At 40.1% G+C, this 22,633-nt stretch overlaps 1 long non-coding RNA gene across 1 annotated transcript; it reads left to right on the top strand.

Annotated features, from left to right (window-relative positions):
- The first annotated feature begins 1,785 nt into the window (after positions 1–1,785).
- Positions 1,786–22,086, top strand: LOC136459540 (uncharacterized). Its single transcript, XR_010760218.1, has 4 exons — positions 1,786–1,907; positions 1,993–2,078; positions 8,149–8,256; positions 21,979–22,086. It is a non-coding gene; the product is annotated as an uncharacterized lncRNA (long non-coding RNA).
- The last annotated feature ends 547 nt before the right edge of the window (positions 22,087–22,633 follow it).

Genomic DNA, 22,633 nt, shown 5'->3' on the forward strand with positions numbered 1-22,633 from the left:
GCCCTTAGAACACTATCAGCATGTTCGTTTGTTGGATTTATCATGAGTCGTACTCGTGTCAATAGTATTTTCCTCTCACAACAAATCAGCACCAGCTGTGCTTATCAGTCCAGAAACCAACCAGCGAACAAGCTGTATATGTTAATAATCTCTCCATTACAAATTATGCCGTTGCTCATTTCTTAGGTAAGAGATTAAAATCGTAATTACTATATTATCTCGAACTCATGAGCCGTACTCATATGAGTTAGATAGCATATGTTCAACCAACGTATGGACTCTGACTCTGAAGCGTATTAGTATAAATGGCACAAGATATAAATCCTGCGTGGGCAGGTTTGCTAGTATAAAAAAACCATAAAAATAAATTTCAAGAATTTATCCTTTTTTTTTTGAAAATCCCGAAATCTAGAACGTGATGCCCATCGTGTTGCTTGTACTTTTTCTTGAAAGATGCCAATTGGTTACTGACATACATTAAGCTAAGGAAGACAGCGATTTAGGCAAAACTATGTAACATCCCCAAAATTCAAATCTTAAAAATTACTCACTCAAAAATATTTTTAAAATCTATTTTGAAAACTAAAGTCACCTGAGCTCTCTATTTTTATCCTCTGAACTCGCACCCATCTCAAAGCCTTAAGAGTTGCACCTCTCCTTGCACTCTTACATCCTGCACGCCGCCACGAGAATATCTCATGCCGTCCCTCACCTCTCTCACTCGTGCGTGCTCCGCTCGCCCTAGCCCGACAGCGCCTGCGTGCGCCGGCCCCCACCGCTGCCGCCACGACGCACCCGTGCCCGGACCCCCCCCCCCCTGCCGACCACAGTGCCTGCGCACCACCGTGATATGGGCCCCACTTCACATCTCCCTCTCCTTTCTCCTCTGTCTGCAGCACCAACTGATAGAGCAAGGCAAAGCACGCAGCACAAGCAACTCAGTACATGCACAACAGGGTAGAGGACACCAACATTTATCACGTGCTAATCCAGCAGAAGCCTGCTACCGAGCGACCCCGGCCACACCGTCCTGCTCCTTGCTGAGCCCCACATCACCCACGTCGTTGTGGCTGTCCATGCCGGCCTTGCCCGTCTCGTTGCGACGCGGGCGTCGCCTCAGCGCCATTGCCACCCACTGCTCGCCTTGTCCCGTTGCTCTGCAAAGCTGCTACCGCACGCCCCACTACCCCTGCATTAGCTGCACTCGCGCACGCCGACCGTCCTTGGCGTACGTACCCGCAGCACCACCCGGCCTAGCTCTGCTGCAGCCATGCCGAGGTACTGAGCGAGCCAGCCAACCAAGCTCCACCTTGGGCTGCCTATAGAAGGGCGCGTCTTCTGTAACGACCCGAATTCACTATAACCACCCAAGCCCTCAACCTCGACCGTGGAAATTTGGCAAAGCTTCTGCACAAACCGGACGAATGTGAAGTTAGTAGTAGTCAGCGCACTCACTAAGGAAGCACTTCACCATCCCCCCAAGATGCCAATGGTCAGGTTGTTAACCCTTGGAACAAGCAAAGCAACCCTGATGGTCAAGTCTTGAGTGTTTGGATCAAGTCCATGAGTTCAGAGACCACCGAACAATCTGACTTGATGACCGAATCATCCGCTAGTAACTGAGCTGCATGCAGTGAGTGGAAAATGAGCTGCCCTCCACCCAGCTCTTGGTCCCACCTGTCATATGCATGAGGTGGAAATATCAAAGTCTCAGCTGAAGCAACACCAGCTCATTTTACTCTCACATTTCTCACCCTCTCCCTCTCTCTCTAGAAGAACAAGGGTGAGGAAGAACTAGAAAGAGAAGATAAAGATGGAATGGAGATGGAGGTGGAAGATGAAGTGAAGGAAAGCAATTCAAGGCTATCATCTCATCAAGGTCAAGCCATCCTTATCTCATGATCATGGTTAGCTCATGAGCCCTCATCTCTTTGGTTGAAGATTTATCTCAAACCCTAATCTCAATCTCTCATGCATGTATGAATCATGGAGTATGGTGACCTCTCACTCACCACAAAGGCAAGATGTGTTCAACCCCTTATCATGGAGTCTGTTATCTCATGAATCCCAATCTTGGAGTAAGCTTCCTTACTCAATCTCATGTTTTGGTTACAAGTGGTTCATGGGAAGAGACTTAGACAAACCACTAGATGCACTAAGTTAGCCAAAGATTCAACTAGTCGTACCCTATTATATCCCTAAGATCATCCTAGAAGCCTAGTACCCATGCATGGATGTTCATCACTCCAAATTAGCAGTCAACCAACCCTAGGACATAGAGCATAGGTTCTGTCGCCCGATTGACGGAGTGTCCGTCGTTAGGACGGAGTGTCCACCAAACCCAAAGTATGGTCACCTACAACCTAAGTCCCGCACTGAGTGAGGATATTGGAGTGCCCGATGAATTACACTGAATCAATAACCTGAGAACCCGAGAGAACACTTAGTCCCTACCGGATCGTCTGTCACTCATGTCGGAACATCCGATGATTTATAGGCACAGAGTAACTGTTGGCATTTCTTAGCGCACTCACCAAGTGAGGAGGTTTTAAATCTGTCACATGGCAACGGCGTCGGAAATGTTTGTTGGTATTTCTTAACACAATTACTAAGATTGAGTTAATCTTAGCAATGCCGCCAAAAAACACCAACTACAATAGTCCTTAAAGATTACAAACAATATCAGCAAGCGTATGGAGCTATCGTTGTTGCATTTCACCCGGAAGTATTCAAGATATTATTATTTATATTTTCCTAAAGCAGGGCAAGGTATATATATTCTAGCATGGACATAAACATGATTACATACTTGCATAGTGGACCATAGTTCATAATAGGAGTAAAAACAATATTTCATGGATAGTGGACACACATCTAGGCTAACCTCAAGGATAAAAGGAAAACAAAGAATAAAAGAATATTCCTAAATGGAGCAGGCATGTTCTAATATAGCCGTGCAAAGAACAGTCGATAATCATACAACGAACATGGTTAGAGCTAGAACTAAATGTGAGATAGGTCAGGAGGCCACCGAGTACTGGTCTGCCAGCATCCTCATGTGACAATTTAGACTCCAACACCCCAGATGAACATGGAGGATTATAAGGGACAGATAGGGCTATCACCACATGCCGCCTACCCCTCAACCGTAGAAAGGGAAATGTATTCACCTATTTCTCCATACCTAAGCACCATGCTTACGTACACAGAAACTACCCAAATTCCTCTGGGTCCCCGACCCTACGGATCGACAGGTAAAGAACTTGGGCACATCCGAAGGCATGATGAACCGCCAACTCAACTTAGCTCTAATTCTACTCATATAAGTTATATGAATGATTAGGCATAATATTTTACATATCAAGATCATAACACACAAACTATATACTAGTTCATATATCATGATCATAACATGAAAATTATAGTCTAGTTCATATGCACTACTATTGAATGATATGAGAGCAAGAACTTGGAAGAACTCTTTATAGTATTCATATCAAGAAGGTTCTCTTCTTCCAAGGAGACAAGCTCTCCTTGATAGCTTTGCCCTTGCTCACAAACTAATGACAAGTCTAAAGATACAAGATGAGGTAGTGAGGTAGAGGCTCCAAATAAATGTGTGTGTTGAAGAATGAGCTCCTCCTCTTCTTTTATAGTGAAGTGAGGATGATTTGGCACTGTTATTTTAGGTAACCACCGGGAATCGTCATAGCATGGTGGTATGCAACCGTTAGAGCGAGGTGGGCCCGAGAGGCGGTGCTGGGGGTACGGGCGCACCCCTGGTGCGGTTGTAGCTGGGCTAGCCTAGCTGGCCATCGCCTTACTCTGGTGGGCTACTGGCTAGGCATGGATGCCTACCACGGTGGTATCTTGCCCAGTTTGGATGTTTGGATGGGCCTTTGCTTGTCTCCTTGGTGTAGAATCTGCATTATGCTTTCCCGTTTGCGTATTTTGGTATGTTTTACACTTGTATTTGCATATGAGTCCTGCAAAATTGTTTTCTTGAATACAAGTGGAACTAGGTCAATAGTAAAGGCATATGTGTAAAAAGTATATTTATTTCTCCTGTTTTAGACTATAATTGGTGGTTAGAAATGGTCGTTAGTGACCGCCAACAAATCCCCAAGCTTAATATTTGCTCATCCCGAGCAAATAGCTAAGTATTTGGTTGTTGATCAGGAGTTGCTACTATGTCGCTACAATTCACAAGTGTCATGTTTATAACAAAGTATTCTTCCGCAATTCAAATAAGTTGGCATTTTTATCCAGCCTTTATCTTGATCCCTGTGGGGCGTATAGCTTTTTCAAGTTCTTGGGCGGTTGTAAGATAGAACGGTTATAACAGAATCACTAATCATTCATTCCTTGATTAACCATCTATCCGGAGGTTTTATAAGTTTTGCAAAATAAATGTAAGTTTCTCAAATGATTCTCTCAATCGCTCAATGCATATGATACCTCACCAAAGGCATTTGAATTTTGCCTTCTTTTCATATCCTACTACTAAAGGTTTTGAGTGGAGTTTTGGGTAGGTATGAAAATGGGGCATACTTGCATCACATATTTTGCTAAGTCAAAAACCGGACCTCATGAAGATGCAAGTCATACACTTTGATCAAGACGTGCAAGTGTGTTGAATTTTTATAATGTTTCTATTCTAAATGTTTTTTTGGTACTCCTTTGAATCATGAATCTCTCTCTTTTTGGATGAGTGCCTCTTATTTGAATGTATGGGCTATCTTTATTTCTTTCTTCACTTTTTCTTTTCTTCATGCTCTTTGGCATATATTTTTTTCTCATGCCTTTTGGTATGGATATTTTTCTTTTTCTTTTTTTCTCTCTTTTTTTAGCATAGCCCATACTATTTTTTTGGCACATGAAATTTTTGAGAGAGAGACACATGATAGACGAATGGAGTATTTTTTTGGTGGACGAAAATGCATGTTTTTGTGTAACTCTCAGTGTAAGAGTTAGCAGTTTATTTGTGGGTGTACGTGAGTCTTGATCATGGGTGCATGACGAGAATCTCAACAAGGGTCACAACAATTTGACAAAGCTCAATGCTCAAACAAGTAGCATATGACTAAGGTTTTGAATTTTGAATTATGTCATATGGCCTTGGTAGGTATTCAACATCATTGAGGAACTTTTGATTTTAGTATTTTTGAAAATGAAATCTTCGGATGTTAAGTCTCTCTTAGAACAAACTCATAGTAAATTCTATTTGTACCATATCATAACTCGCAATAACTTAGAAAAGGAGCATGTATTTGCAACCCATAAGTTTTCAAGTTTTTAGGATGAGACATTTTTAGCCAACAAACTTAAATCTTGGGAAATACTTAGTTATAACCTAGGCACAGATGAATTATAGACAGAGCAACTATTCATCATTTCAACATAGGAGAAACTAAACATTCTTAAAACACATATGAGAGTGAAATAAATATTTTTAGTATTTTTCATACTTTATTTTTTGGTATTTTTAATTTTTAGATTTTTTTAGATGCTAATAATAAATAAATGCAAGAAATAAAATGTGAAAACAAAAGATACAAGGTACCTCTGCGGGGTCCTCCCCCAAGCTAGCTCTAGGCCTGTTGCTTGGTGAAGACTCCGAGGTAGATATATTATTTATATTTTTATTTACTTTGTTATGTTTTTTATTTATTCCGTCCATGTTTATACTCAACAGCTTTGGAACCGTGATCAAACTAAGCATCATGTTTAATTTGATTAAGGTAGACTAATCAACCTAAGCACCGCGCTTATTTTAAAAAGCCTATAAAAGTATGACCGCTAACAAATATCATATCCAAACCAAAGCAAACTTGTATAGAACATAGAAGGATAACCAAGATTTATTTAAAGGTAAAGTTTTTATACCTTAGTTTTATCATTCAAAGTCTACGCTTAACAGTTTTGGTACAATGATCAAACGTGTCATTTAATCAAGGTAGGCTATTTAACCTAAGCTCCATGCTTAATTTAAAAAGCCTATGAAAATATGAGCGTACACTAATCACACTTCAAGCAAAAACATGCTTTGCACAGAACTTTTGAAGACTAACCAAGATTTTAATAAGGGTTTTTATTTTGTATTATATTTAAGTTTGGCAGAATTTATTTAAGCAAATTGTAATGGATAACTACTGATTTACCTTCGGCAATGACTGATTGTTTTAAGTCCAATGAGCAGGACTCTTCTCCGTCAATTCTTGGTTGATGAAGGTACATTCGTGCCTGGAGAAGTGGTTGTACCTTTTTTGGTTTTCACACCATTTTGTTAGTTTTTGGTGGTGTGGTGGTGGACTTTGGAGCTTCTTGTTTTTATTTCCATACCTTTTCCTTCTCTGCTGGTGTGGGAACAACCTTTGAAGTTTCTTCTTTTTTCTTTGGGTTGTTTTTCTTTGGCTCTGGCCTCTTTTTGTTTTATTTATTTTTCTTGACATGGTTGTCCACCAGTTGAGGCTGTATCTCAACATTCTTTATGCCTTGTGGGTTTGACCCATACTTGATTCTTATCATGGAGCATTGCTCCTGCCTGGGCTGAAAATCGAACTTCTCTTCTTTGCCATTGATATTGAAGCGGATCTCTCCCGCTCCAACATCAATTGGGATACATAAGTCTGAGTAACCACCCATACAGACCACATGTCGCGGATTAGGTCGACAAGCCAAGTAACTAGTTGCGACCTGTTTATCCGTGAAACTGGCAAGAGGGGTGGCGTCGGTCAGAAATGTTCGAGACATTGATCGGGATCTCGCTCGAACCTTTCATGCGACGCTCTAGCTAGATTAGGGAAAGGATGGAGAACGTGAGGTAACCCTTACTATCGGACCCGGTGTATGGAGGTTAGTCTTGCTTTCCGTGTGGATACAGTTGTACACCTCTGCAGAGTCTTGAAAGCCTGAAGTCCCTCGGGACGAATCTTTTGGTTGTTCCTACTTTTCTATACCCATGATAGCGCTGATGATGATTATGAGCACCTTGGTGCACTGTTTACTGCTTTACTTTTATGTCGAGCATAGCATGTCATACTCTTAACGAACATCATTGCATTTCCGCACTTATACAAATACCCCATAACTACCTTGTGCATCCATCAAATACTATGTGTTGGAATAGTCCTGCGAGTACGAAATGTACTCACGGTGCAGCAGTTAAGTTGTTTTATAGGTAGTCCAAGTACCTTCCTGGATCTAGCTTCGGCAAGGCAGCGGTTAGTAGACCTTGGAACAGACGTTCTCCAAGATGAGCTGCGTGTAACCCGGCTGGTAGATGAGTGACAAGAGTGGCAACTTAGAATAGTTTGGAGTTTTAGACTCAGCGATAACCGTATAATTTTGAGTTCTACGTTAATATTATCCATTATGTTTTCAAGACTGAGTGGAAGACCAAAGTGTGTATGTGATTAAGTTGTCTGAACTGCATTGTATTGGAAATACGTGTGTAACTCAGCGCAAAGATCTGAAGAGGAGTTGCTTAACGCGCTCCTGAGCCTCAAAGATGCTATTCGACAACCCCGTCAGCTTCAATATCAGTTCTTGATTGGACGGGTATCAGGGAGCGACACCTTCCGCATCTCGCCTCTCCTCCACCGCACTGCTCTCCATCGATATCCCGAGCCATCCGACTCTCACCACCCCAGCTTCTCTCTCCTCTCTGTTCTTGAGCATAGAAGGAGAGCGCCCATCGATCTCTCTCCCTGCACTGCAATCGACCGAGGTAGCTAGCCTATGTGAATCCCCTATCTCTCCTCTCCCTCCCCATGCCCTTGGATTCATGTATGGTAGCCGAAATCACCGGTTGGCGAAGCTCTAGAGGCTAGCCATGGCGGACGGACGCAAGGAGCACGACGCTCTTCGTTTATTTTCTTCAGCCAGCTAATCACGCTGCAGCCCAGGAGCCCACTACGAAAAGTCCAAAATGCTACTGGGCCATCATAACCTCACGAGAAGGGTCCAAGTCCTCCCATTTGACAGCCATCTTCTAAAATCCATATCTTTCCCATCCGAACTCCGATTCCATCTATTCTTCTTTCTAAATTTATCTAAAATCAAAACCTATCTCCCATATAAATTTCATGATTTTAGAACTCATTTGAGTAAGTGTTAGTATTTGATTGTGTTGTTTGCGTGTTATAGGTGACGGAGTGAACAGGCATGAGAACGAAGACGTCGAAAGCGAGTACCGCGAGTTTGACGCCGAGGACCCAAACTACCAGCGGGAGTTTGCTGAGGACGTCAACAAAGGCAAGTCCAATCTATTTCTTTTTGATGCATGTTGATCCCATTTTTAAACACAGACCTTCCAAAAGCCGTGGGGCCTCTTAGAGTCCGGGCGTTCGGACCGAATTCTTTGTCTGGCACTTTTCCCGCGCGAACTTCCCGCTCAGGCAGCGCGCGCGAGCGAGTTTGCTATTCACGTTCCCAGCACGCGCGGCAACACCTCCATACTGTTCCTTGTTGGGCCGTTTCTGTACTGAGCGTTGTGGACTGTTTCTTAAGCAGGCCGTTTTTTATTCTTCAACATCATTTCCATAATGTTTCTTTTGGTGTCCATATTCAATTTTGCTATTGAAGTTTTACTAAGAACGTTTTGAAATGTTACTCAGAACATTCTGTACATGACTGCTATCGAACTAATTCATTGATGACACTATTAAATAAGAATAAGATGCATAAAGAAAGTTTAGAACATAATGCAGATAAGTTATTGAACAATTAACCTTGCTGCATATTAACAACATTAAAACTTATAAACTTCTTCAAGTTCTCACCTTGAAAGAATTTTTTTTAGCCATAATAAGCTGTTCTTATTATTAACTAGAATATGGTTGTAATCCTAGAGAGAAAAATAAATAGAACAAATCTAAAGAGGCAGATCATAAGTATCCATGAAATTCAACGAACTGTGTCTTCAAATATAACTCATTTGTTTCCGTTAGACTATCTTCAAACTTTTAGCTCGTAGAATCAGAGAAATAGTTCACCTGTACAAGAAGAAAAGAAATTGTTACTATTTAAGTACTTGTAATGGTTATATTGGAAATAGAACTAATATATGAAAACTGTAATGAAGTTAAAATAGATAATGACTAATACTTACATTATCATCATAGAACTTTTTCATGAATTCTGACTTTGACTTATTGTGCTGAGTTGTTACTACTTGGAATAAGAATTTTGCACGTAGAGGTAACACATCAATCTGTAATGATTTTTTTTTAAAATAATTCATTTCACACAATACAAAGTTAATTCAGAGGTTTATTACAAATATCTAGTCAATATTTAGCTTCAGCCGAAGAATATTAGCAGGTGATATGTTTTTGCTTACATTAGAGAATTTCTGTATTGTCGTCCCGTCAAAAGTCTGCATGAACTGCAGCACAAAGATTCCTGAATCATACCTACATTAAGAAAAGACTAAATTAAATTAAATCTAAATAGGTAAGGAATATAATTTTTCGTGCAAGAAAATTTACAAGATAAGTAGTATCAATACAAAACATACGACACAAATTCAATAGCAGCATACTGTTTACATTAATATGGTTCTTGAATTCACTGAAAACAGGTAGTGACTATGGTCTGTTTTACATATTTCATTCCGCTATTATTTATCTATCACTGTTCTCATAGTGGACAAATGATGTTCACCAAGGATATAGATGGTGTTCTCATTATCATTTTTGAATGTTCTGTTATGATACATGTAAGCCTGAAACCTAGATCTCAAAGATTATTTGCTATACATTTATTGGAAGTAAGCACAATATGACATAATGGCAAATTGGAATTTATTATATTAATACACAGATGAAAGGAGTACATCATAATTACCTGAAATTGCACTTAGGAATGTTGAAAGCTCTAGTTTGGTTTTGGTGAATTGATGAAACCCTAAGTGCTAACCTAGTTTATCAAGTGATCATGAGATAGGTAGCACACTCCAAGTTGTGAAGCAAACAAAGATCATAGCATGATGATGATGATACCATGATGATGATCAAGTGCTTGGACTTGGAAAGAAGAAAGAGAAAAACAAAAAGCTCAAGGCGAAGGTATAAACCATAGGAGCTATTTTGTTTTGGTAATCAAGACACTTAGAGAGTGTGATCACATTTAGGTTTGATAGCCATACTATTAAGAGGGGTGAAACTCGTATCGAAATGAGGTTATCAAAGTGTCACTAGATGCTCTAACTCATTGCATATGCATTTAGGATCTAGTGGAGTGCTAACACTCTTGAAAATGTTTGTGAAAATATGCTAACACATGTGCACAAGGTGATACACTTGGTGGTTGGTACATTTGAGCAAGGGTGAAGAAGATAGAGTCCAAGAGGAGTTAGTCGCGCTGGTTACAGAGTGACCGGACGTGTCTGGTATTTTGGCGACAGACTCAGCGAACGGACGCGTCCGGTCGCCACACCGAATGCGTCCGGTGTGAATCAGCAGACATAGTTTCGGTAGGGCAGTCGATCGGACGCTGGCCGTGTCCGGTCCGGTATCATCGGACGCGTCCGGTCGAGCAAGGGTGCTTACTGTACTCCACCGGACGCTGCGGCTCAGCGTCCGGTCATTTGTGATTCGGCATCCGGTATGAGCATCCAGTCGTCGGTAGATTGAGTAGCAACGGCTACGTTGGTTTGAACTGGACACGTGGCAGTCTGGGGGCTACCAGGACACATCCGGTATGCCGACTGGACGTGTCCGGTATTCACGACCAGAGCGTCTGGTGCTGCGTCCGGTCAGTTGGACTGTAGTGTCCGGTCAGCCCGTGTTATGCCCAGTGAAGGGGTATAACGGCTCTATTTCGTAGAGGCTTCTATTTAAGCCCCATGGCCGGTTGAAGCTCACACCTTTGGCCATTGTCATTGACATAGCAACCTTGTGAGCTTAGCCAAAGCCCTCCCACTCATCTCCATCATTGATTCATCATCATAGTGAGATTGGGAGTGAATCCAAGTGCATTGCTTGAGTGATTGCATCTAGAGACACTTGGTGTTCGTGTTTCGCTGCGGATTTCACTTGTTACTCTTGGTGGTTGCCGCCACCTAGACAGCTTGGAGCAGCGAGGATCGTTGAGCGGAGGGTGGTGATTATCTTCGGCTACGATCATGGTGATTGTGAGGTGTTCTTGACCTTTCCCCGGCGGAGAGCCAAAAGGTACTCTAGTAGATTGCTCGTGGCTTGTGTGATCCTCATCTTGTGTTGGTTGTGCGGCACCCTATTGAGGGTTTGGCGTGTGAAGCCAATTAGCGCGTGAACCTCCAAGTGAGTGAATCGCCATAACGAGGACTAGCTTGCCGGCAAGCAAGTGAACCTTGGTAAAAATAATTGTGTTCATCATTGATTCCGAGGTGATTGGTCTTCATTGTTATTCATCCTTGTGATTGATTGGTTCTTTCATCTACACGGTGGTATAACCCTCTTGATCACTCTCTTTACTTTACCGCAAACTAGTTGACAAGCTCTTTAGTGTAGCTAGTTGTGAGAGCTTGCTTGCTTGGTTGGTGTGGCTCTTTAGTTAGCCTTTGAGAGCACACTAACATAAGGTAGTATCATAGCTATTGTGTGAATCGACACTATCTAAACTAGAATTGTGGTAGGTGGCTTGCATTTTGAGTAGGCTAGCGCAACACTTGCTTTGCCTCATAATTGTCTAACTATTTTGTTAAGTGTTGTTGTAAAAATTTTATTAAGCTATTTACCCTCCCCCTCTAGCCATTAGGACCTTTCAAGTGGTATCGGAGCCGAGGTCACCATTATTTGAGGCTTAACAACCTTCAGTGTTAAAATGGCTCAAATCAACAACACCAAGAAGCCACCCCAATTTGATGGTACAAATTATCCTTATTGGAAGTCAAAGATGACCACACACATCAAGTCAATCAATAGAAAAGTGTGGAAGGTAGTTGAAACCAAAATTGAGATTGGTGATCTAGAGAATCCCACCACCGCCGAAGAAGTGCTTCTCCAAAACAGTGACATTGCTCTAAGTGCTATTCATGATGCAATTGATGAAAGAACATTTGAGCAAATCAAGAATATTGAGATGGCTCATGAGGCTTGGAAGAAATTGGAAGAATCATTTGAGGGCACTCAAGCCGTGAAGGGTGCAAAGGCTTACATTCTCAAAGAGAAGTTTGCAAGCTTCAAGATGAAGGAGGATGAGAGTGTGTCGAAGATGTTTCATAGGCTTCAAGTGCTTATCAATAATCTCAAAGCACTTGGAGAAGAGGTGAAGGACAAGGATTTCTCCCACAAGTTCTTGAGATGCTTACCTTCAAGATTTGGCACATTGGTCACAATTCTAGTGAGGAGTGGTTTGGACATCATGACACCAAACCAAGTGTTGGGAGACATCATGACCGATGATACATATAGAGATGAAGATGAGAAGGAAGAAAAGAAGGAGAAGAAAGATGAGAAGAAGGATGAGAAGAAGAAGAGTGTGGCATTCAAGTCCACATCATCCAGGGGCAAAGCTAAGCAAGAAATATCAAGTGAAGAAGATGAATCATGGGATGATGATGATGATGAGAAGATGGCTCTATTTGTCAAGAGATTTGGCAAGTTCATGGTGAAGAAGGGCTACCGTGCTAGGAGAAAGAAGTCTTCATCCAAGAATAAAGAAGAGTTAAGAAGGTGCTTCAAGTGTGGAAGCAAAGATCATCTTGTTGCTCAATGCCCATACAATAGTGACAATGATGATGACAACAAGAAGAACAAGAAGAAGGACAAGAAGGAAAAGAAAGAGAAGAAGGACAAGATGGCATTCAAGAAGAAGAAGGGTGGTTCATATGTAGTCACTTGGGATAGTGATGCTTCCTCAAGTGATGATGATAATGATAGTGATGATAACAAGACCACCAAGAAAAAGGTTCTTGCAAGCATTGCCATCAATGAGAAGCATTCTCTCTTCGAATCTTTGTCATGCTTCATGTCTAAGGCCACTAAGGTACAATCTTATGATGATAAAAGTGATGAAGAACATGTTGATGATAATTAACATGAAAATGAAAATGATAGTGATAGTGATGATGATGAACCTACTAAGAACGAATTATTTGACATGTTAGAAGATGCTAAAGAACACTTTGACATTAAAAGAAGGGAATATAAGAGCTTGAATAAGGAGGTAAAAGCCCTTAAGCAAACCCTTGATGAGCTCAAAGTAACTCATGAGAAGCTAGAGGAAGCCCATGAGAAGCTTGGCAATGCTCACAAAAAGCTTGAAAAGGCTCATTCCACTTTGCTTAATGAACAAGATAAAAAGAAGCATGTTAAAACTTGTGATGTAGGTGTAACTTGTGATTTAATTGATGCATCACTATCTATACCTATCATTGTTGCTCCTACTAATCCTTCTTGTAGCACTTCCACCTCTACCTCATCTAGTAGTGATGGTCTCACTTATGATGCCTCACTAGTGGTTGAGAATGAGAACCTCAAGAAGGAGGTCACTAAGCTCACTCACACCTTAGCTAAGGCTTATGGTGGTGAGGACCGCTTGCTTATGTGCTTGGGTAGCCAAAGAGCTTCTGTCTACAAAGAAGGATTGGGCTATACCCCCAAGAAAGGCAAAGTGGCCTTTGCTCCTCACAAGACTAGTTTTATGAAGAACAACGGTCGGTTTTGCACTAATTGCAAGCAAGTGGGTCACAAAGAGCAAGAATGCAAAAACAAGAGCAAAAATGCTAATGTATCCTCCATTAAGCTTGATTCATGCTATATGCTTACTAAGGGTACAAATGGTGTGACGGCTAAGTTCATTGATAAACCATGGATGGGCTCAAAGAAGAAAGTCATTTGGGTACCAAAGAGCCTAGTGACTAACCTTCAAGGACCCAAGCAAGTTTGGGTACCTAAAAAGAATTGATCTTCTTTTATAGGTTAATTACAAAGCCGGAGGAAGGCATTGGGTTCTTGATAGTGGGTGCACTCAACACATGACCGGTGATGCAAGAATGTTCAACTCAATCAACACCAATGGCAATGATGGTTATGATAGTATCACATTTGGTGACAATGGTAAAGGCAAGGTCAAGGGTCTTGGTAAGATTGCAATATCCAATGACATGAGCATATCCAATGTGTTGCTAGTAGAGAGCTTGAACTTCAATTTGCTATCCATGGCTCAATTGTGTGATCTTGGATTCAAATGCGTATTTGGGGTAGATGATGTAGAAATCATAAGTGTAGATGGCTCTAACTTGATCTTCAAATGCTTTAGATATGAGAATCTATACTTGGTTGATTTCAATGCTAGTGAAGCTAGATTGTCTACATGCTTGTTCACTAAGTCTAGCATGGGTTGGTTATGGCATAGAAGGCTTGGTTATGTTGGAATAAAACAATTGAATAGATTGGTTAAACATGACTTAGTTAAAGGCTTGAAAGATGTTGTGTTTGAAAAGGATAAGCTTTGTAGCTCTTGTCAAGCCGGCAAACAAGTTGGAAACACCCATCCTAAGAAAAGCATGATGAGCACTAGTAAAGCATTTGAGTTATTGCATATAGATTTGTTTGGGCCAACACAATACACTAGCATCGATGGAAATAAATATGAATTTGTGATAGTGGATGATTACACTAGATACACATGGGTATTCTTTCTAGTGGACAAAAGTGATGTATTTGCAACATTCAAATCATTTGTCAAGGGCATTCACAATGAGTTTGAAACAACCATCAAGAGAGTTAGAAGTGACAATGGTAGTGAGTTCAAGAACACTTGAATTGATGAGTTGTGTGATGAATTTGGAATTAGACATCAATTCTCAGCCAAGTACACACCTCAATCAAATGGCCTTGTTGAGAGAAAGAATAGAACACTCATTGATATGGCAAGGTCTATGCTTAGTGAGTACAATGTGAGTCAATCTTTTTGGGCCAAAGCTATCAACACGGCTTGCTATTGTAGCAACCGCCTCTATCATCACTGATTGAAAGAGAAGACACCATATGAGCTCTTGAATGGTAGAAAGCCCAACATTGCATATTTTTGGGTCTTTAGATGCAAATGCTATATCTTGAAGAAAGGCGCTAGATTGGGCAAATTTGACAAGAAATGTGATGAAGGATTCCTACTTGGCTATTCCACTACAAGCAAAGCATATAGAGTTTGGAATTTGGACAGTGGTACTCTTGAGGAAGTTCATGATGTTGAATTTGATGAAACCAAGGGTTCACAAGTAGAGAATGAGAACTTGGAAGATGTTAGAGACATTCAACTTTCAAATGCTATGAAGAACATTGATATTGGTGAATTAAGGCCTAGGCAAGTGAATGATGATGAAGATGATCAAGTACAAGTGCTCTCCAACTCAAATGTGTAAGATGATACAAATCAAGCTAGTACAAGTAGATCTCATAACAATGAACAAGATCAAGTGGCTAGTACATCATCTCAACCCAATGATCAAGCAAGTGTAAGCAATCAAGTTCCAATCCTCCAACCAATCAATATTGTAAGAGATCATCCATTAGACACTATCATTAGTGATATTTCAAGAGGTGTGCAAACTAGATTAAGATTGACATCATTTTGTGAGCATTTCTCATTTGTGTCATCCATTGAACCAAAGAAGATAGATGAAGCATTGAAGGATGTTGATTGGGTAAATGCTATGCATGAAGAATTGAATAACTACACAAGAAATTAAGTATGGGAATTAGTAGAGAGACCAAAGGGACACAATATGATTGAAACCAAATGGGTCTTTAGAAACAAGCAAGATTAAGATGGGATAGTAGTAAGAAACAAAGCAAGATTAGTAGCACAAGGCTATACTCAAGTTGAAGGTCTTGACTTTGGAGAAACATATGCCCCGGTTGTTAGATTGGAAGTAATTAGAATCTTGCTAGCCTATGCTTGTGCCCACAACATCAAGCTCTATCAAATGGATGTTAAGAGTGCATTTCTCAATGGTTATATCAATGAAGTATATGTTGAGCAACCTCTCAGTTTTGAAGATGACAAGAAGCCCAACTATGTGTACAAGTTAAAGAAGACATTGTATAGCTTGAAGCAAGCACCTAGAGCATGGTATGAGAGTTTGAGGGATTTCCTACTCTCTAAAGGGTTCACAATGGGCAAGGTTGACACCACTCTTTTCACCAAGAAGATTGGAAAAGATCTATTTGTATTGCAAATCTATGTTGATGACATCATATTTGGATCAACCAATCAAGACTTTTGTGATGAATTTGGAAAGATGATGGCTAATGAGTTTGAGATGTCCATGATTGGAGAGTTGAGTTACTTCCTTGGTCTTCAAATCAAGCAATTGAAGAATGGTACATTTGTGAGTCAAGGTAAGTACATCAAGGACATGATCAAGAAGTTTGGCATGATTGATAGCAAAGTCATTAGCACACTAATGGGAACAAATGGAAACTTGGATAGTGATACAAGTGGAAACATGGTAGATCAAAAATTGTATCGGTCTATGATTAGAAGCCTACTTTATGTGACCGCATCAAGGCTGGATGTCATGTTTAGTGTATGCATGTGTGCAAGATTTCAAGCCTCACTAAGAGAAAGTCATTTGAAGGCTACAAAGAGGATATTGAGGTACTTAAAGCATACACCAAATATTGGTTTGTGGTATCCCAAAGTAGCAAAGTTTGAGCTAGTTGGTTACTCCGACTCGGATTATGCGGGATGCAAGGTTGAAAGGAAGAGCACCTCGGGCACATATCAATTGTTAGGAAGATCACTTGTTTCATGGTCATCAAAGAAGCAAAATAGTATTGCATTATCAACCGCCGAAGCCAAATACATATCCACCGGTAGTTGTTGTACACAAATACTTTGGATGAAGGCCACTTTGTGTGACTTTGGAATCAAGTTCAAAAAAGTACCATTACTATGTGACAATGAGAGTGCAATCAAGTTGACAAACAATCCGGTTCAACATGCAAGAATAAAGCATATTGATGTCCGCCACCATTTCATAAGAGATCACCAATAAAAAGGGGACATTTGCATTGAGAGTATAGGCACCGAAGATCAACTTGCCGATATGTTCACCAAGCCATTGGATGAGAAAAGGTTTTGCAAGCTAAGGAATGAGTTGAACATATTGGATTTCTCAAATATGTGTTGATACACGCCCACTCATATGACATGCCTCTCCTTCGAGCAATCCAAGGTAAAAGTTGATTGGCATGACATACATCTTTGCTAAGGACATGATTAGTGCATCTAGTCATATTTTCAATTTTATTAGGACCTTTTAAGTGGTTCTATTTTATTAGGTTCATTCATGAAAATCAAATGATTTTGATGTCTATATGGTATCACTATTGCTTCTATGCTTGACTTGATCTAGTGATAGCATATGACATGTTTATGGGCTTGTAAACCTAGTGTTTAATCTAGAATATGAGCTCTAAGTATTTAACTCAACATGGTACAAGATAACCCTTATTTGGAGGTGAGAAGAAGCTTGTCCTTGGATCAAACCGAGTTAAATATCTTTGGCAAATAATCTAGATTGGACCAAATTTGGGAAAATGATCCTCACCCCATTGATTGACATTGATAATCTCAACCCTACAAGTAATACTATCTATATTTTGAACCTTTGTGGTCATTGATGACAAAGGGGGAAAGAAACAAAGATATAGTGAAAAAGGAGGAGAATTATCATAAAGGGAGAGAAACATAAAGATATACTTGATATATGACATAGGGGGCGAGAAGTGAAAAAGGAAAGGGATAAATTAAAATTTTGAGCACACAAGTAGGGGGAGCAAGCTCATGAACTTGTATGGTGCATTTGAATGTGTATTTCATATGTTTGCTTGCATGATACAAGTTTTAAAATTCAATATCTATGCTTGTATGGTGTATGTTAGTTGTCGGTTTGAATGATGAAATAAAAACTAGCATGCATAGGATATCTAGTGATTTCATTTCCAAATATTTCCAAGTGGTTTTGAGCTAACCATAGTGCTAAGGATGGTATATTGGTGCACTCCGATTGGTATCACGCTTCAAAGGTCCATCTTTTATACCTTAGCATCATATGGTAGTCATTGACTCTTATATTTCCTATCTAAGCATATGTGCAAGCTACAATCCAAACTCTTAGCACATATGTAGGGGAAGCAATTGCTACCATTTGAGGTTCATAAAACTTGTCCATATCCTTTTACACATGGTAAATATGCTTGGGCAAGCAACATGGATTCAATTGAATTTCAATTCATATCTTTGTATAAGGGTTGTCATCAATTACCAAAAAGGGGAAGATTGAAAGCTCTAGTTTGGTTTCGGTGAATTGATGAAACCCTAAGTGCTAACCTAGTTTATCAAGTGATCATGAGATAGGTAGCACACTCCAGGTTGCAAAGCAAACAAAGATCATAGCATGATGATGATGATACCATGATGATGATCAAGTGCTTGGACTTGGAAAGAAGAAAGAGAAAAACAAAAAGCTCAAGGCGAAGGTATAAACCATAGGAGCTATTTTATTTTGGTGATCAAGACACTTAGAGAGTATGATCACATTTAGGTTTGATAGCCGTACTATTAAGAGGGGTGAAACTCGTATCGGAATGTGGTTATCAAAGTGCCACTAGATTCTCTAACTCATTGCATATGTATTTAGGATCTAGTGGAGTGCTAACACCCTTGAAAATGTTTGTGAAAATATGCTAACAAAGGTGCACAAGGTGATATACTTGGTGGTTGGCACATTTGAGCAAGGGTGAAGAAGATAGAGTCCAAGAGGAGTTAGTCACGCTGGTTACAGAGTGACCGGACGCGTCCGGTATGTGACCGGACATGTCCGGTATTTTGGCGACAGACTCAGCGACCGGAAGCGTCCGGTCGCCACACTGGACGCGTCCGGTGTGAATCAGTAGACACAGTTTCGGTAGGGCAGTCGATCGAACGCTGGCCGCGTCCGGTCCGGTATCACCGGACGCGTCCGGTCGAGCAAGGGTGCTTACTGTACTCCACTGGACGCTGCGGCTCAGCGTCCGGTCATTTGTGATTCAACGTCCGGTATGGGCGTCCAGTTGTCGGCAGATTGAGTAGCAACGGTTACGTTGGTTTGAACTGGACACGTGGCAGTCTGGGGGCTACCAGGACACGTTCGGTATGCCGACCGGACGCGTCTGGTATTCATGACTGGAGCGTCCGGTGCTACGTCCGGTCAGTTGGACTGCAGCGTCCAGTCAGCCCGCGTTATGCCCAGTGAAGGGGTATAACGGCTCTATTTCGTGGGGGCTTCTATTTAAGCCCCATGGCCGGTTGAAGCTCACACCTTTGGCCATTTTCATTGACATAGCAACCTTGTGAGCTTAGCCAAAGCCCTCCCACTCATCTCCATCATTGATTCATCATCATAGTGAGATTGGGAGTGAATCCAGGTGCATTGCTTGAGTGATTGCATCTAGAGACACTTGGTGTTCGTGTTTCGCTGTGGATTTTGCTTATTACTCTTGGTGGTTGCCGCCACCTAGATGGCTTGGAGCAGCGAGGATCGTTGAGCGGAGGGTGGTGATTGTCTCTGGTTATGATCGTGGTGATTGTGAGGGGTTCTTGACCTTTTCCCGGTGGAGAGCCAAAAGATACTCTAGTGGATTGCTCGTGGCTTGTGTGATCCTCATCTTGTGTTGGTTGTGCGGCACCCTATTGAGGGTTTGGCGTGTGAAGCCAATTAGCGCGTGAACCTCCAAGTGAGTGAATCGCCACAACGAGGACTAGCTTGCCGGCAAGCAAGTGAACCTCGGTAAAAATAATTGTATTCATCATTGATTTCAAGGTGATTGGTCTTCATTGTTATTCATCCTTGTGATTGATTGGTTCTTTCATCTACACGGTGGTATAACCCTCTTGATCACTCTCTTTACTTTACCGCAAACTAGTTGACAAGCTCTTTAGTGTAGCTAGTTGTGAGAGCTTGCTTGGTTGGTGTGGCTCTTTAGTTAGCCTTTGAGAGCACACTAACATAAGGTAGTGTCATAGCTATTGTGTAAATCGACACTATCTAAACTAGAATTGTGGTAGGTGGCTTGCATTTTGAGTAGGCTAGCGCAACACTTGCTTCGCCTCATAATTGTCTAACTATTTTGTTAAGTGTTGTTGTAGAAATTTTATTAGGCTATTCACCCCCCCTCTAGCCATTAGGACCTTTCAAATGTTCAAGTACTAAACTTAAAAAATCATATATATTGTAGATGAGATTCTGATGGAAATTGGCTTCAAAAAATATCTTAAAATTTCTGATAACATTCTGAACTTTGTTGGCTGAGACATCTATGTTTTTATTTGGGCCAAGAACATGGAAAGATTTGCGAAGAAAGTTCACAACAACCAAAACCCATTGACCATTTACAAAACAAGGGATATGTAACTGTATTTAAGAAAGATATATCAGTGTAAATATAATAGAAATTGAAATTTGAAAACAAATTTGGAATAACTTACAAGTTTAGCACGATGAAGAGTAAATCCAACACTTTCTAGGAATGTAGCTTTGTATTGGTTGAAATCAAGAGTATCTTGGATCAGGATAGACTATATACAAACACATGAATTAGTTACATGAATAATGACAAGACATTTATTTATTGTTAACAAGATGATACTTACTGTAATTGAACTGTCAAAGAATTGTAGGAAAAGATGACCTTCAATAAGGGACATTAATTTCTGATTCAATGACAGCATCTTACAGAATCAGTCCATCATATGGAAATGCAGCCAACCACCATTCATCATTGATAGAGAAGTTTTGTAGAGGTCAACCCAAGACGATCTAATCTGAATTAATCTAAAACTAAATCATGAAAAAAATGAAAATCAATTAGCTCCTGTTTGTATCCATTCATTTTGACATATTCACTTGGAATCTACTTAAAATCCTATGGTATTTGGTTTGGGTCCTTGATGATGAAATGCATGCAGAGAAATGTTATCTTAATAAAAAACATTGAACACCTCATTTACTTAAAGAGAACATAGAAATATATAATACAGAACATCACAATTCGTATACGAGAACTTCATCTTGTCATCATGCAGAGATGCAGCTAGTATTCTTGCAGTTATTTTATGATGGTCAACTATAGAACAACAAAAGTTTGATAGGTTAAATGGAATCATTCATTGTGAAATAGAACATTTGATGTACAGCATTGCAACCTAAAAATAAAATATAGATGTTCCATGGACATGAGATATTACCCTCTTTCGTTTCTCACTATCTTATCAGTCACAAGATGGAAGAATTTTTCTTCTATGTCACTACTAAATATCAGTTGAATGATCCTGCCTTGATCTTCTGGAGACTCATTTGTTTCTTTCAGTTGATTTGTTTCCATGTTGGTTATATGCCCTTTCTGAGAATGATCTGAACCAGCTAGAATATTCTTTGTAATGTCAGCATGCTTCGAAGATGCTTCTAGTAAATCAGACTTTGAATTATCCAATTTGACACCTTCCTCAAGAATCATTTGTTGAGCGCTTTTGAAGCTCTTCTTCAATCCTCTGAGTATACTACTATCATAATCTTCATCTGAATATAACTGATACATTTTGCCAAAAAATCAAAATTTGGGAAATCAACATTTTCTTTTGGACACTGATAGGTTGGAGTGAAAAATGATAATGATTCATTAAGGGACAATCCATAAAATTTCCCTTGCTTCGTACTGTTCTGAAGAGAATTTTCGTTTGATGTTGTATCTCTCTCTTCTTGAATATTGTGCTCCATGTCTTTTCTTGGTAAAATATGTGATGTTTGCTACAAAGTTTGGGTTACAGGAATGTGTGGCTTCTGGAGTCTCTGCATAACTGAGTCAACAATGTTCTGATCACGACTGACTTCAACTTGATTGCATTGTGTTTTAGCTGCAGCATCTTTTTCTCTAGAAGCAACACATTCTTTGACTACCTCTGATATATGACTTGGAACAGAAGAACTGAATGCAATTGCAACAGATTCTTTCACAGGTGGTGATGGTTGGTGTGGGACATGGAGTTTTTGACTTCTGTGAAAGAGTGTCCATTTGAGCAACATTTTCCTCATTATGAAATGTAGTCAAATTCTCTCCAACATTTTCAAAGGTTGCTCCAGGTTGTTGAAAGTTTTTGGCATGTGCTGTTTCTGCCTCATTGACCATCTGATTAGTTCCAAGACTCTGTGACCTAGAATCATATTCTTGACAACTGTCTATGATATCAAGTAGAGGTACTTTTGAGTTAACGAATGACCTATTTGGTTTGAAGCAGCCTATATGATATAAGGAAGCATAATAAGAAAACATGAAAGGGTATGTGAAACATTATAAAGAAAATCTGAACGAAAAGACAATCAAGAAGGAACATCTAAAATGTGGTGAAGGAACATTACAAACCAGTTATTATGAATAACCTATAATTACTTAATAATTATCATCTTGCATAAATTTTACAATAAGTTGACATACCTTCTAAAATGAGGGAATGAAGATCATCCTGAATGAACTTGATAATATCTACAAGGGTAGTATCTGGAATATCAATCTTTGGTTGACAAGATTAAATTTCTTTCCAAAACAAGTCCTCAAAGGTTGGAATTGCATCATTTGAAAAATCTTCATATATATAATCTTCA

Source organism: Miscanthus floridulus, chromosome 6, assembly GCF_019320115.1.
Source record: "Miscanthus floridulus cultivar M001 chromosome 6, ASM1932011v1, whole genome shotgun sequence".
In the NCBI taxonomy this organism is placed as follows: Eukaryota; Viridiplantae; Streptophyta; class Magnoliopsida; order Poales; family Poaceae; genus Miscanthus; species Miscanthus floridulus.